The sequence below is a fragment of the Callospermophilus lateralis genome, chromosome 14, assembly GCF_048772815.1.
Source record: "Callospermophilus lateralis isolate mCalLat2 chromosome 14, mCalLat2.hap1, whole genome shotgun sequence".
Classification (NCBI taxonomy): domain Eukaryota; kingdom Metazoa; phylum Chordata; class Mammalia; order Rodentia; family Sciuridae; genus Callospermophilus; species Callospermophilus lateralis.
Genome location: NC_135318.1, coordinates 51,218,743 through 51,233,654, shown reverse-complemented (window position 1 = coordinate 51,233,654; position 14,912 = coordinate 51,218,743). Strand labels below are relative to the sequence as shown.

At 36.9% G+C, this 14,912-nt stretch overlaps 1 protein-coding gene across 25 annotated transcripts in view; it reads left to right on the top strand.

The window, feature by feature from the left end:
* Positions 1–14,912, top strand: part of Wdpcp (WD repeat containing planar cell polarity effector) — a 519,910-nt gene that overhangs the window by 144,952 nt on the left and 360,046 nt on the right. The gene's annotated exons all lie outside the window — the stretch shown is intronic.

Below are 14,912 nucleotides of genomic sequence, written 5' to 3'. Positions count from 1 at the left end.
CAAATCATTTGAAGGCTTAAGAACAAAAAATGAGGTTTACTGAAAAAGAAAGGCTCTCTCTCTCAAGGCTGCGACATTAACAACTGCCTGAATTACTAGCCAGCCTGCCTACCCGCCCGCCGGATAGATTTCAGACTTGCCAGCCTTCACATTTCATGAGCCAATTTCCTAAAATAAGTCTCTGTATGTGTACACACACACACACACACACACACACACACACTCTCACACACTCACATGCATGCACGCAAATCAGTGTGGTTTCTCTGGCAAATGCTGACGGAAACAGAAGCCTTTTCTGACATCTCTAGCCCAGAGTGATTTTCCCCTTCCTCTCCCTTAGCACTTACCATGCATTACCTTTATTTTTATGATTTAATGTCTTCTATCCACAAATATTTATGGTCTATATTTTTAACATACTCATACTTGTTAAAGGACAAAGTTGCTATAATTAAGAGACTCAAAAGTACAAAGGCTTAAAAAAATGAATTTGTCTCTGTCAACATTCAGGAGAGTGAGATATAGAGGCTGACAGAGTGGATTTGCTGTCGAGGGTCAGAAAGCAAGCCAGGACATTATTTTTGTTTGTTCTTGCACCTCCACAAGTATAGTCTTTATCTGATGATACTCGTGAGTTTGTTTCTAGGTATTTGAGAGAGGTAAATTTCTAAAGCCCTGTAAATCTATGTCCACTGGGCTACCGCCAGCTCCCCGAGCTCTAGCTTTCAGCCCATGTGGCAAGACACCTGGCAAGGTATTTGAAAAGGACTTACGTTGCTTTACCTCCTACCAACAATTCTGCCATTGTAATCATTTATCTCTTCACCATAGAATCTGCCAATCCTGAGGCATTGTAACGCTCATTGCATGTAGCTATGGTTCCTGTTCTTTCTTCTCACCCTCCAACACTATGGGGACTAAGGCAGCTGGTCAGTTCCTAAGAAAACTGATTGATGCTTACTGACAAAGACCTCTAGGAAACCCTCAGACTGACCAAGAATTTGCACAAGAAGTAAAAGCCTCAATTCAGAATTCTTCTCACTTTGTTTACCTTCCTTTTATTTTTATTCACAGAAACATCAGTCACATGGACCTTACCTTTTCCCTGTACTTGGACTTCCTCCAGAGAAGCCAAGTAAGATAACATGCAGGTCATATAAGATAAGGATACAAGTCCAGGCAAACTGCAGTATCAAAATCACTAAGAAGGGTATGTCCTGGAGGGGAGATAGGAACTGCCTTCCTTACTGAAAATGCTTTTCAATGGGATAAAGTCACTCCCTAAGCAGAGGTGTTCAAAGTGTGTGCAGCCAATGGGCGGGCAGCTTAAGCATCACTGGGGAGCATAGAATTGCACATTTTTTTTTAAATTAAATCAGTTTTTTTACTTGTTGTTTTTAGATATACATGACAGTAGATTTATCATTTATTTTGACATATTATGCATAAATGGAGTTAACTTCCCATTCTTGTGGTTGTACATGGTATGAAGTTACACTAATCATTCATTCATATATGGACATAGGAAAGTTATGTCCCATTCATTCTACTGTCTTATTCTCATCCTGCCTCACATCCCTTCATTTCCCTTTGTCTAATCCAAGGAACTTCTGTTGCCCCGCCCATTGTGTGTTAACATCCGCATTTCAGAGACAAAATTTGGCCTTTGGTCTTTGGGGTTTGGCTTATTTCACTTAGTATGATAGTTTTCAGTTCCATCCATTCACAATGTTCCATTGTGTATATATGCACATTTTCTTTATCCATTCATCTGTTGAAGGGCGCCTAGGTTAACTATTATAAATTAAGCTGCTATAAACATTGATATGGCCGCATCACTGTAGTATGCTGATTTTTAAGTCCTTTGGGTATATACCCAGGAGTGGTATACCTGGGTCAAATAGTGGTTTCATTTTAAGTTTTCTGAGGAATCTGCATACTGATTTCCAGAGTGGTTGCACCAATTTGAGAATTGCAAATTTTCAGGCCCAGGACAGACTTACTCAATCATAAACTCAGGAAGCAGGGACCAGCAATTTGTGCTTTAGCAAACCCTGCAGGGGCCTGACTCAAGCTAAGTTTGAGAACTACTGCCCTGAATAAATCTGTGGAAACTGCATCCCCATACCACCTAAGCAAAGGTCTTGGAGATAACATCCAAATTTACTAATCCCAATACCTCATTCCAAACCTGTAAAAGAAGCCATAGCCTCTGCTGAAGTCTTGGGTGTACATATCAGTGTTTCGGGGTATCTCTCTGGATCACGGCTCTTGGTTTCCTTCACTTATTTCCCTTGGTTCTCATTCTGGGTCCCAGTGAGAGCCCCTCTGTCTCAGACTTGGGTTTGGTTTGGGCCTCTCTGACTCAGCCCTCTATGTTTATTGCTTTTTTTTCTGTCTCTTTGGTTTGTGGACCAACCTTTCCTCTGGATTCTATCTCTGTTTCCTTTTTGCTCTAATCCTTGAAGCTATTGATTATCTTAGTTGCATTCCAGGCCTCAAACTTTCTGGGAAAGGTTGATAGAATGTCAGATAAACCCTCCTTACCTTTTTAAAAAAAATTACCAGGCTGGCTGATTAGAGAACTGATAATGGATGAATGATGAAATTTAAGAAGGACAAATGTTAAAGTTCTCCTGGGGAAAAGAGTTTGGCATTTCCTCAGAAAGTTAAACAGAGTTGTCATATGCTCTAGCAACTCTACCACTCCAAGATGTATAAACATATTATTATGGTTTGGACATGAAGTGTCCCTAAAAAATCTCATCTGTTAGATAATGCAAGAATGTTCAGAGGCAAAATGATTACATTATGAGAGCTGTAATCTCTATATGATGGATTAATGATTTGAATGGACTACTAGGTGGTAACTATAGGCAAGTGGAGCATAGCTGAAGGAAATGGGTCATTGGGGCATGCCCTTGGAGTTTATGCCCTGTCCCTGGCTTCTTGCTTTCTCCCTCTCTGCTTCCCAGCTGCTGTGAGTTGAGAAGTTTTACTCCACCACACCCTTCTGCCATAATGTTCTGCCTCACCTTGGGCTCAGAGCAACAGAGTCAGCTGACCATGTACAGAATCTCTGAATCTGTGAGCCCCAAATAAATTTTTCCTCCTCCAAGTTGTTTTTGCCAGGCACTTTGGGTCACAATGATGAAAAGCTGACTATATTTTTCAAAATATATATTTTTCAAACATATATTTTCAAAAAATGTTGTATATAGATATTCACAGCAGCAACGTTCACAACCTATAAAGGGTAGAAAAGACCAGCAACTGAGGAATGAATTAACAAAATGAGACATCTGTGCATAATGAAATATATTATAAAATATATAAAAAGAAATGAAGTGTTGTTTAATGTTACAACATGGACAAACCTTTAAAACATGCTAAATGAAAGAAATCTGATGCAAAAGACCACGTCATATGATTCTATTTAAATGAAATGTTCAGAATAGATATGTTCATAAATAAATAAGTGGGTTGATTAGGGAAATGATGTTTAATAACTAACACAAATTAGTAATTGTCAGAGGATGAGGGAGGAGATAATAGGGACTAACGAGTAATAAGTAAAGGAGTTTCCCTTGGGGTGATGAATAATGCTCCAGAATTAGTTTATGGTGATAGTTGTACAACATAGTAAATATACTTTAATGTATACTGTAAAATGGTAATTTTTATGTTCTATGAAATATTTCTCAATTTTTAAAATGCTGTAAAGGAAATAAAGTTAAGTGGTAAGTGTTATACTTGTATCCTAAATATCAATTTTGGGTTCTATCAATTGCCAAACAGCCATCTATGTGAAAATGACTTGGGATTTTTAGATGATTGTAGCTTAAAAGAGACAACTTTGCAATCTATCTGCAGGGAAAGCTAATGTAATCTTTGATTACAATCAACTATATTCTAGTGAAGGGAGAGAATAGTCATGTTTTCTTCTATATTCATTAGAGTGAGCCATATCTAGGGTCTTGGGTTTAATTCTGAGCATTTAAAACAAAATTTGGTCATAAAAGGAAGTAAATTATTTATAATGTAATGCAATAAATGAATCTCAAAAGTGTTATGCTGATAAAGGAAGCCAGCAAAAGGCTAATATTTTTATTACTCTATTTATACAACATTCTGGAAAAGACAAGACTAACTACATGAATAAAATTGTATTGGTGGTTGCAGGTTATCAGAAGATGGGAGTAACTGAAAAGGGGTACAATATGGTAGGGTGATGTAAAATGCTTTGATTGTGGTGGTAACTGTACAACGACACATTTGTCAACTCATGAAACTATATACTCCAAAGGGTACTTTTACTTGCTTATTTTCTTACTTAAATAAGAAGGGAACAATGACAAGTTGAATTTTAGAATATTAACAAGTTGAATTTTCCCTAGATCAGAAACAAAGGTTGTTTCTGATTCTGGGCCATTCTGAATAAAAGCTGTTGTCCACACTCATGTACAGATTTCTACAAGAACATTAAATCTTGATTTCTTTGGTGCCTGGGAGTTTAATTGTGGATTTATATGGTAGTTGAATGTTTAGTTTTTCATGAAACTGCAGAATTGTTTTCCATCATAGTTGTGCTATTTTTATGTTCCCACTAATTTCTCCAAATTGCCAGCATTTGATCCCTCTATTTTCTATTTGAGTCAGATTTGGTCAGTACTTTCTCAGTTTTAGCAAAAAGTCCAACATCTCTGGAAAATACCTCTCAGCCCTAGGGAAATTGGGGTTAGAGTAGTTACGATAGTGAAGAAGCTTGGAACAATGTATACTGAGAAAAACACAAAGGAAGAAGACTAAAGGACTGTTATGTGACTGATGAGTTGGCCACTAATACAGGAAAGTATTAGTTCTAGAGCAAAGCAGATTTTGCCTTAAAAAGCAAAGAACAAGTCCCACCGTCATACTCTCTTATAGGGGATGGCTGCCTTAAGCAGCAGCAGGTCCAGTTCTCCCCAAATATTCAGATGACTCTCCAGGGGTCAGCTGTTGGGGAAGCTTATGCATCAGTAAAGATCAGTTACACCTTTGGTTTTCAAACGCTAATCTGAAGACTGCCAGTAATCTGATGGCTCCCAAAGGCCAAGGAAGTTGTTAGAAATTTATATTACTGAGCCTTATTCCTGGAGATCTGATTGTGTAGAGTTCAGATTAGGATCAAGAACCAAGACTTCTATTTCTTTTTAAATTAAGTTTTAAATTTTGAGGTAAATAGGACTTCATATATAGTTGTCTCCACTCCCCCACCCCCCCCCCCAAAAAAAAATACATAGAAAGCTTTGTACTTTTTTTTTTTTTTTTTTTGGTACCAGGCATTGAACTCAGGGGCACTCGGTCTCTGAGCCACATCTACAGTCCTATTTTGTATTTTAGAGACTCACTGAGTTGCTTAACCCCTTGCTTTTGTGAACTCACGATCCTCCTGTCTCAGCCTCCTAAGCTTCTGGGATTATAGGTGTGCGCCCCCATGCCTAAAAATAATCTTTGACTCATTAATTTTACTTATTCATGTTTGGGTTTGGGGACTCAACCCAGGGCCTCATGCAGCCAGGCAAGGGCTCTACCATGGTGCTACATCCCCAGCTTAGCTCTGTATCCTTTATCCGGCTTTTGAATGATATCATAACCAAGATATTGATATTGATACAGTCAAGAAACAATGTTTCCATCCATACAAGTTACCTGGAGTTGCCCTTGTATAGCCAGGCACATTTCCCTCTTGCTCTGACCCACTCCTTAACCTCTGGAAACCACTGGTCTACACTCCATACCTAGAACTTTATCATTTGAAGAATGGTAAGTGAAATCACATAGTATGTAACCTTTTGAGATTGGCCTTTTTCTCTCAGCACAATTCTCTAGAGATTCATCCAGGTTGCTGTGTGTATCAATAGTTCATTCCTTCATATTGCCAAGTAGTATTCCATGGCAGGGATATGCCCACAATGTCTTTAACTGTAAAATATCCAGGTTGTTTCTGGTTCTGGACCATTCTGAATAAAAGCTGTTGTCAGCACTTATGTACAGATTTCTACATCAACACTAAGTCTTGATTTCTTTGATGCCTGGGAGTTTAATTGTGGAGTTATATGGTAGTTGAATGTTTAGTTTTTCTTGAAACTGTAGAATTGTTTTCCATCATAGTTGTTCTATTTTATATTCCCACTAGAAATATGTGAGTGATCTAGTTTCTCCAAATTGCCAGCATTTGATCTCACTATTTTCTATTTGAGTCATTTTTAAGGTATATAATAATAACTCATCATGGCTTTAATTTTTATTTCTCTAATTTTAGGATAATGATATGGAAATTTTATTTTGTATTTTTACTTGACATCCGTGTATCATCTTTGGTTAAATAATGTCTGTTTATGTCTTTTTGCTTGTTTTCTAGCTGGATAGCTTTTTTTCCCCCTGTTGTACTTTTAGAATTCCTTACAAATTCTAGATATGTCTTTTGTTAGGTATTTTATTTGAAAATATTTTTGCTTTGTCCATGGCTTATCTTTTCATCACCCTAACAAGTCTTTTTATAGAGAATATTTTTTTTCCATTTTGATGAAGTCCAATTTATCAGTTTTCCTTTATGGATCATGCTTTTGATGTCAAGTCTAAGAATTCTCTGCCTAACTGTAAATCCTGAAGACTTTCTCTTATTTTTTTGTCTCAAGATTGTGCTATGCTTCATATTTAATGATCCAGTATGAGTTAATTTTTGTATAAAGTATGAGTTTTAAGCTGATTCATTTCATTGCCTCTGGATGTCTGTTTTAGCATCATCTGTTAAAGGGGTTATCTTTCCTCCATTGATTTGCTTTTGAACTCTTGTCAAAAATCAGTTTGGCATATTTGCATGAGTCTCTTTGTAGGTTTCTATTATGTTCCATTTATATATGTCTTTAGTCTCTGCCAGCACGACTCAGTCTTGGTTACTGTAGCTACAGTAAATGTTGAAATCATGTAGAGGGATTCCTCCCACTTTATTCTTGTCAATTATTCTAGCTATTTTGTCTCTCTTTATACATTTTCGAATGATCTTTTCTATATGTACAAAAACCAGAATAAGATTTTGATAGGAATTGTGTTAAACTTATTTATCAGTTTGGGGAAAATTGACATCTTTATTATTTCATATCTTCCAATCCATTACACGGTGTGTCTCCCCATTTATTTATATATTTGATCTTTTAATCAGCCTTGGTATTTTTTGGCATAGTACCATACATGTTTTGTTAAATTTATATATTAAATTACATGTACCCTTAAGTATCTTTATCTCCTTTTTTAAAAAAATAAATAGTAAACCTGGCACAGAGGGGCACAGCTATAATCCCAAAGACTTTGGAGATTGAGATAGTGTTCCTAGGTTCAATCCTCAGTACTGCAAACAAGAAAAAGAAAAAAAAAAATAAAAAAGTAAATGGCATTGCATTTAAAATTTTGGTGTCTATTTTTTCATTGCTCGTATATATAAATAAAACTAATTTTTGTATGTTGACTTTTGTATTTTTGTATGTTGACCTTGTTGACTGCAACTTTATTGAAAGCACTCATTAATTCTAGGATTTTTTTTTAAGATTCCTTGGGATTTTCTATATAGATAAGCATGTCATCTGCAAATAGGGAGGTTTGAGGTTTTCCTTCCAGTTTGTATGCATTTTGTTTTTCTTTTCTTGCCTTATTGCACTGACTAGAACTTCCAGCACTATCTTGAATAAGAATGCAGACAATAGAAATCTTTCCTTTGTTCCAGATCTCAAAGGTAAAGTGTACAATATTAGTTTGCTAGAACTATGCTATAGTTTGGATAAGTCCCTCAAAGTTCCCTCAAAAGTCCACAGTTTGGTCTCCAGGGTGGCACTATTGGGAAATGATGGAGACTGTAGGAGGTAGGACCTAGTACGAGGTGTTCAGATCATTGGGAGCATGCCCTTGAGGAGGATTATAGGATCCTAGTCTCTTCCCAGTCATGAGGTGAGTGAGTGCCACTTGCTTCTGCCATGATGTGCCAGCAAAGCCGTAATGCACCAGTCATGGACTAAAAGTCCCCAAACTATGAGTCAAAATAAACCTTTTCTCTTTATAAATTGATTATCTCAGATATTTATTATAGCACATCATATGAAAAATATGAATATTTTAAACATCTTCTACTGAGCAAATATAATTTTCTTTTGAAAGTTAAAAGGTTAAAAAATAGCATTTCCCCCTACTGTTTAGGAAATAGTACCTTTTCTTGTCATAACATAGAAAAGAGGCAGGTGTCATAATTCTATTTTATAGAGCAAGAAGCTGATATGATTGACTATTTGATAACATCACAATTATGATCTTCAAAAACATTTTAAATGTACAAAAAAGCTTCTCTGTGTTATTTTAACCTAGTTGGCTAGAATGCAAAAGTTGTTGGTTAAATCTCCTTGGATGTCATAATTCCAGATTATAACAATCTTGAGGAAAGATAACAATGAATGAGCTTTGTGTTTTGAACTAAAGGTTGTCTGCCTATATAGAAACAGAGAAAAATAATTCAATGTTTGAGGTCAAAATTTTAGGAAACAAAATTAACTAATCAAGATCAAAGAAAAAAAATCATCCTTTTGATAACATTAAAAAAAAGTACTCTTTAATCCCTGGGTTTTCATATTAACTAATCATGGTGCTTTTAGAATAAAATCAATAATAATTGTTGAAAGTTCACCAGATACAGAGTATGATGCCTTATACAGAGTATAAAGTTTACCAGATACAGAGTATAATACAGGTACATAATATAGGACATAGGTCTTGCTCTTGAGGTGGTTACAGTCTAGTGAATTAGGGAAAAGTAAAAAGTACTGGCAGTTCAGGTTTAAAGGGAGGCGCCACTGTAAGGTAGTATGACTAGTGGTCAATGAGTTAGATGTACCAAAATTTTCTATGGGAGTTTCGAGGAGGAAGGATCATTTCAGATGAGCATTATGGAGATGGTAACAATTGAATCAAGTCATGAAGTGTAGAAAGTATGTGGATAGATAGAGGTGAAGGAGGATGGATATTTCAGTCCTTGAAATTCCCTCTGTTGGAGTCTTTTCGGAGGAAGCTATTTGGGTAATTTTCTTGTATTATCTGAGTTACCCATGACCCAGCATACTGATACAAGCTTAAAATTCTTCTTTACCCTTCATGTTGTTTTTTTTTTCTTGTTCCCCAAATGGCCCCCTGACTGACATGGGTTGGGGGAAGCCAGCGGCAGTCAAGAAATGAAAGAGGTTCAGAGAATAAAGAAAATCATTCTGGGATAACTAATGGTGCTTGTGTTTAATTTCACATCTTTACATGGATCAGGATGAAACAGACCCTTCTCACCACCATACAATTTACAACCAATTTAAAACAAAATTATTATCTCTTTTCTGTCAAGAGTAACACATTCTAAAAGGGCTGCAGTACCCATGTTTCAAAAAGTGAACCAAGGGCATGCAGGACTGTGTCCTCTAGAGCTCAAAGGTATTGAACGAGAAATTGTTCCAGTATGGCAGTGATCGCATCTGAGGGATGAAGATGGAAGATAATCACTAACCATTTGACAATTTCAGTAAATAAATTCAGAAAGGGGAAAACAAAAGACCCAACACCTGGGCAATTAAATTCTTAATAATAAATTGTGATTACACTCAACTGTACTGTCTGTGTGAAGGAACACAATGAAGTTCATTTACCTCGGTTGCAGATTGTGCCACCCTTCCCCCTTTAAGCTATTAAGTTCAAAGATGCAGTTTACCCCCAGGAAATAAAGCCTTCCAGATAAAGCCTTCCTAGTTCTCTACTCCACTCCATGCTGGCTGAGTTTTCATTCTAAGCACTTGCTTCAGCATTTGGGAGAATCTTCTTCTCAACAGGACATTGGTATCTGAGTAGAATAGAAAATTGTTTCCATTTCCAGCTCAAAAGTGCCATATTTACATAAGCTTCTCTTTCATTTAAATCTGTCTTAATCCTCAAAGATTTAGTAGTTGAAATGCAAAATGCATTTTTTAATAAATAAAAAAATAAGGGAAAGCAAACTATACAGATGAAGAATTTTAACAAATCACTTTTTTAAAAATGTTGTCTTGCCCGAAAGCAGGTGGTTTCAAGATATTGTCTTGTATTTTCCCTGATAGACAATAAAATAGAAATAAAAAGTTATATGTATATATGTATGAAGGTGTTCAGAACAAGCCACCTCAAATACGTTGCTTCGGCATATGGATTATTTTGGGCTATGGAAAATTGAGAACTAGGTCTTTACTTCAACTACCAAAAAGTATACAACCCCTCTTTGGTAAAGGAAATTTCCAGTAGTCAGTGTGCCAGGATGAAAACTGCTCCCAGAGATAATTTTATCACCTGACTTTTACCTACATGACCAATATTTGTTCATTATACACTGCCTCCCCATCCCTTCCCATAATTTGCCTCCACCACCCCCCAAAAGCCCCAAACCCTCTTCCTTTTTGTAACTCATGATGATCTGAAGTGTTATCACCTGGCCACTTCCTTTTGAAACAGTAAAAAAAAAAAAAAAAAAAAAAGAAAAATCCTGGATTTTCATATTAACTAATCATGGTGCTTTTAGAATAAAATCAATAATAATTGTTGAAATTTCACCAGATACAGAGTATAATGCCTTATACAGAGTATAAATTTCACCAGATACAGAGTATAATACAGGTACATAATATAGGACATAGGTCTTGCTCTTAAGGTGGTTACAGTCTAGTGAAATATGGAAAAGTAAAAAGTACTAGCAGTTCAGGTTTAAAGGGAGGCACTACTGTGAGGTAGTAGATGACTAGTGGTCAATGAGTTAGTTGTACTAAAATTTTCGATGGGAGTTTTGTATTTTGTTGGAACTCCAAGTAATGTTAAGTAGTTTTTGTTTGATTGTAAGAATGCCTACCTTCAACATACTCAGAAGTAAAAACAGGGCTGGAGTAAGTAGAAAAACAGTTAAGTTTATAAATGGATGTAAGCCAGAAGCTCTTGCTGCATCTCTGCTCTGGCCACAGCTCCTCTGAGGCAGAACTGAGCTTCAGCAATTTGTACCTCATGGGGGAGAAATTTATAATAACTCTCAACTACATTGTTCAAAACACAGAATAAATTCTTGCACATTTGTTGGGGGGCAATTCTATATTGAACATGATCTTGAAACCCCAAGAGCTAATAATTAACCCTGTTTTAATGTATTCATTGGAATGAGAATATAGATCAGCTGCCTTTATACACAATTGTTTTTCTCAGGTCAACTATCCATATTAATTTAGTTTTTAAACCAGCCACAGAACTTAGAAGGGTAGAAGGAAGCCTGTTTCCTCTCCTACATATATGAAATAAAGTAGCAATTATAACCCCACAAGTTTTAGTTGGCTGCTGCCTGATAGAGTCAATGAATCAAGTGGCAGAGTGATAAAGGAGGAAAGAGCTTTGTTAGCAATACGCTAGTGTTGGCTGGTGTTGTCAGAGGTGGTGAGCTTTCCTGGCCTTCTTATCTCTTGCCCTAGGGAGAATTTTTTATATGATTTTTCAAGTGGATGTACGTGGATCCCAGACAAGTAGGTGCCTCAGTTGTCCATTGTTTTGAAAAGTAGCCTCTTTTGGACTATGCACATCTTATTTTGTTCACACAGGCCAGCAAGAGTCGCAGTCCCATGGATCTAAGACATAAATGTCAAGGTTTCTGTATTGATTACAGTGGCTTCTGTGGTTTTTGTTGTGGTCACTGTTTCTGGAAAGCACCCTTCCAGGTGTAACCTTCTCCTGTAACTTGGAACTAGAGTTTTATGCATTCCTTTAGCTAACTTTAGTATGCAGTTAATCTATAAAAGAGCAGATAGGTGCAAAAAGAAACTTCCGAGAATTGGGTTTTGATGGGAAGGGGAGTTTATGTGTACTTTCAGAATCAAATCATAATTTCATCTGAAAATAATCATTTTAATTTTACTTTCAACCCCTTTCTAAATTCAAGATAATTCTGAAATTTTTTATATTGATTGTTGAGTTTAAAGGCAGCCTGTTGGCCTTTTCTTTCATGGAACAGGAGAAGCTTTTTCCAGGTTCAAGGATTTTCCCTTTATTATTCCCTTTGGGAGGTGAGGAAGGAAATCCTCCTTACTTCTCTCCCTTTGTATCCTTCATATCTTTGCCTTAAATATTAACTTTTTGGACATACTCAGAGAACCATCCCTCTTTAAATTGATTCTTGCCTGTTATTTTCTTAACATTATACTTTTTCTTCCAAAAATTTTATTGTAATTTGCTGGGCATGGTGGTGACATCTGTAACTCCAGCAATTCAGGAGGCTGAGGCAGGAGGCTCCCAAGTTTGAGGCCAGCCTCAGCAATTTAGCAAGGTCCTAAGTAACTTAGACCCTGTCTCAAAAAAAAAAAAAAAAAAAAAAAAAAAAGGGATTGGGGATGTTGCTCAGTGGTAAAGCATCCCTGGGTTCAATCCCCTGTACCATGAGTGTGCACGCGCGCGCGCGCACACACACACACACACACACACAGATTTATTGTAATTTATGTATGTTCAATAAGTTTAGACTTCACCAGTGACCATGGGACAACTAGCACAGTGCCTTACACAGGCAAATCTCTCTGTTGAATAAACAAATAGTGTTGGGGGAGCAACAGAACTTTATTCTGGAAACTTCCTAGATCAAGTCAGACAATATTATTACTAAGGCAGTTTCTAGCCTTACTAAGAAGGTAGTGCTATGAACCTAGCACTATAGTGAAATAAGGAAGCTAATTCTTAAGAGAACAAAGTAAGAGAGAAAACATGAGTAGAAAATCTTGCATACACATATCATGGGCAAAACCTAGGTTCAATGCTAGCTGATAGAAAGCCATAGTACTTTTCCTTACCCATTTCAAGGGCCATACCCAATACTCCTGTAACAAAAGACAGGTTAACAAGATAAAAATGTCACATTTAATCAAAGTTTCAAGTGACATGGAAGCCTTCAAATTGAAAACCCTCAAACACCAAGAAGTCTCCCTATTTTTATGTTTAGTTTTGATGAGGAATGGACAGCCATGTAGAAATGTAATTGGACAAAACAGTATGGTCCAATGGTAAAGAATGAGGGAACCAGGCAGGGCTGGTCTGTTCAGATATTTCTTGTCCTATGTAGCATTCCTTTTACCTCTGTCTCCTCACACAACCCTTTGGAATGAAGATCTTCAAGGGAAAGGAGAAGGAGAGAGTGACCTTCCTAGGTTTTATGACTTGCTTTGGGGGAGAGGCATTCTAGTAGCTATTATACTCCAGGGAAGAGGAATTCTGAGTTCAATGACTTATTTTCAGGGAAAAAAAGGAGTGGAAGACTGGAAGACAGGAGGGCAGAGACACCTTGTTTCTGAGGTTCTTTCAATCTCCTTTAATCCAAATCATTCAGCAAGCCAAAGCACCATACTTTGGGGTATCATATTCTGAGCCTCAACAATGCCATCTCCCTTTTATACTTCATCCAGGTCTCGTTAGGGGTCAATAAAACCAGGTGGGTGGTATGATGAATAATGGTAGTGCTCTCCCCAGATCCCTTTTAGCACCCATGCTTCCCTCACTTGTGTTGCAGCAGAGAGTAGGAAGTGACTGAGAATTAAATTCTTGACCCCTATTCAATAGCCAAGGGGTTGGAAGTATGAAAGCTCCAGACTCCTTGTATCAGAATTCCCTAACTTATTCAAACTGGACCCATCCTTGGCTAGCTGTAATTGTAACTGGACAAAACAGTATAGTCCAATGGTAAAGACTGAGGCGGGAAACTTGGCTTCCTCCTCTTGCCTGCTCCTGCTCTCCCTCTTCCTGGGAAATTCCCTTAATAAATCATAAGCATTTGAATCCTCAAAAACATCTTAGGGTCTATTTCTTTTATTTTCTATTTTTGTAGTGCTGGGAATTGAACCCAAGGCATCACATATAACTTAGTCTATTTTCTGGACAGCTAGTCTTAGACCATAGGGCATAAGTTCTTGAGGGATTTTTCTCCTTGATTATAAACACATATTGACTACCTTCATGTTAGATAATCTAGAGCAGTTTTTTTTTTTTTGAGAGAGAGAGAATTTTTTTATCTATTTTTTAGTTTTTGGTGGATACATCTTTATGTGGTGCTGAGGATTGAACCCAGCGCCCCTGCGCATGCCAGGAGAGCGTGCTACCGCTTGAGCCACATCCCCAGCTGCAACAGTTTTAAGCACAAGCAAAACAGGCATGGAACACAGAGAATGTCTGTGAAAATCTAGATCTCTGCTAGCTTTCATACACACAATTCTTTAGTTGTAGATGGACATGATACCTTTATAACTGTTGTTTTTCTTTTTTAATGTGGTGCTGGGGATTGAACCCAGTGCCTCACGCGTGCTAGGCAAGCACTCTACCACTGAGCCACAACGCCAGCTTCCATACACACTCTTAATATTTGCTTTCTAATTCTATGTGAAATCAGTTTCCATGTTTCCAATTAAATTTTCTTCTAAAGGTATGTCTGGTTCATTTTTTCTTCTTCTTTCCTGGCTAATATAAGAAGGTAATGAAAGAGGAAGCCAATACAAGGAGCAAGAGCATTTTTTCTTCCTCTCTCTGCCTTCTAGTATCTTTTTTTGGCTGATTTTTAACAAGGAGCAGTAGAAAAGAAATGTGGTTTGTAAAGTCCCAGTCCCAGCGTCATGTGAATATTAAAGGATATGTTTGGAACTGACAGAGAATAACTGAATATCTGGTACACATTTATAACAAAATTTTATTCATTCTATGTGAAATTTTGTTTTTATACTTCTAGTTAATCGTAGTTCTGAAGGCACTTTTATACAATTGTTTTTTCTAGATCATAAGAGAAAATGATATAATTTAAAATATCAAATCTAACC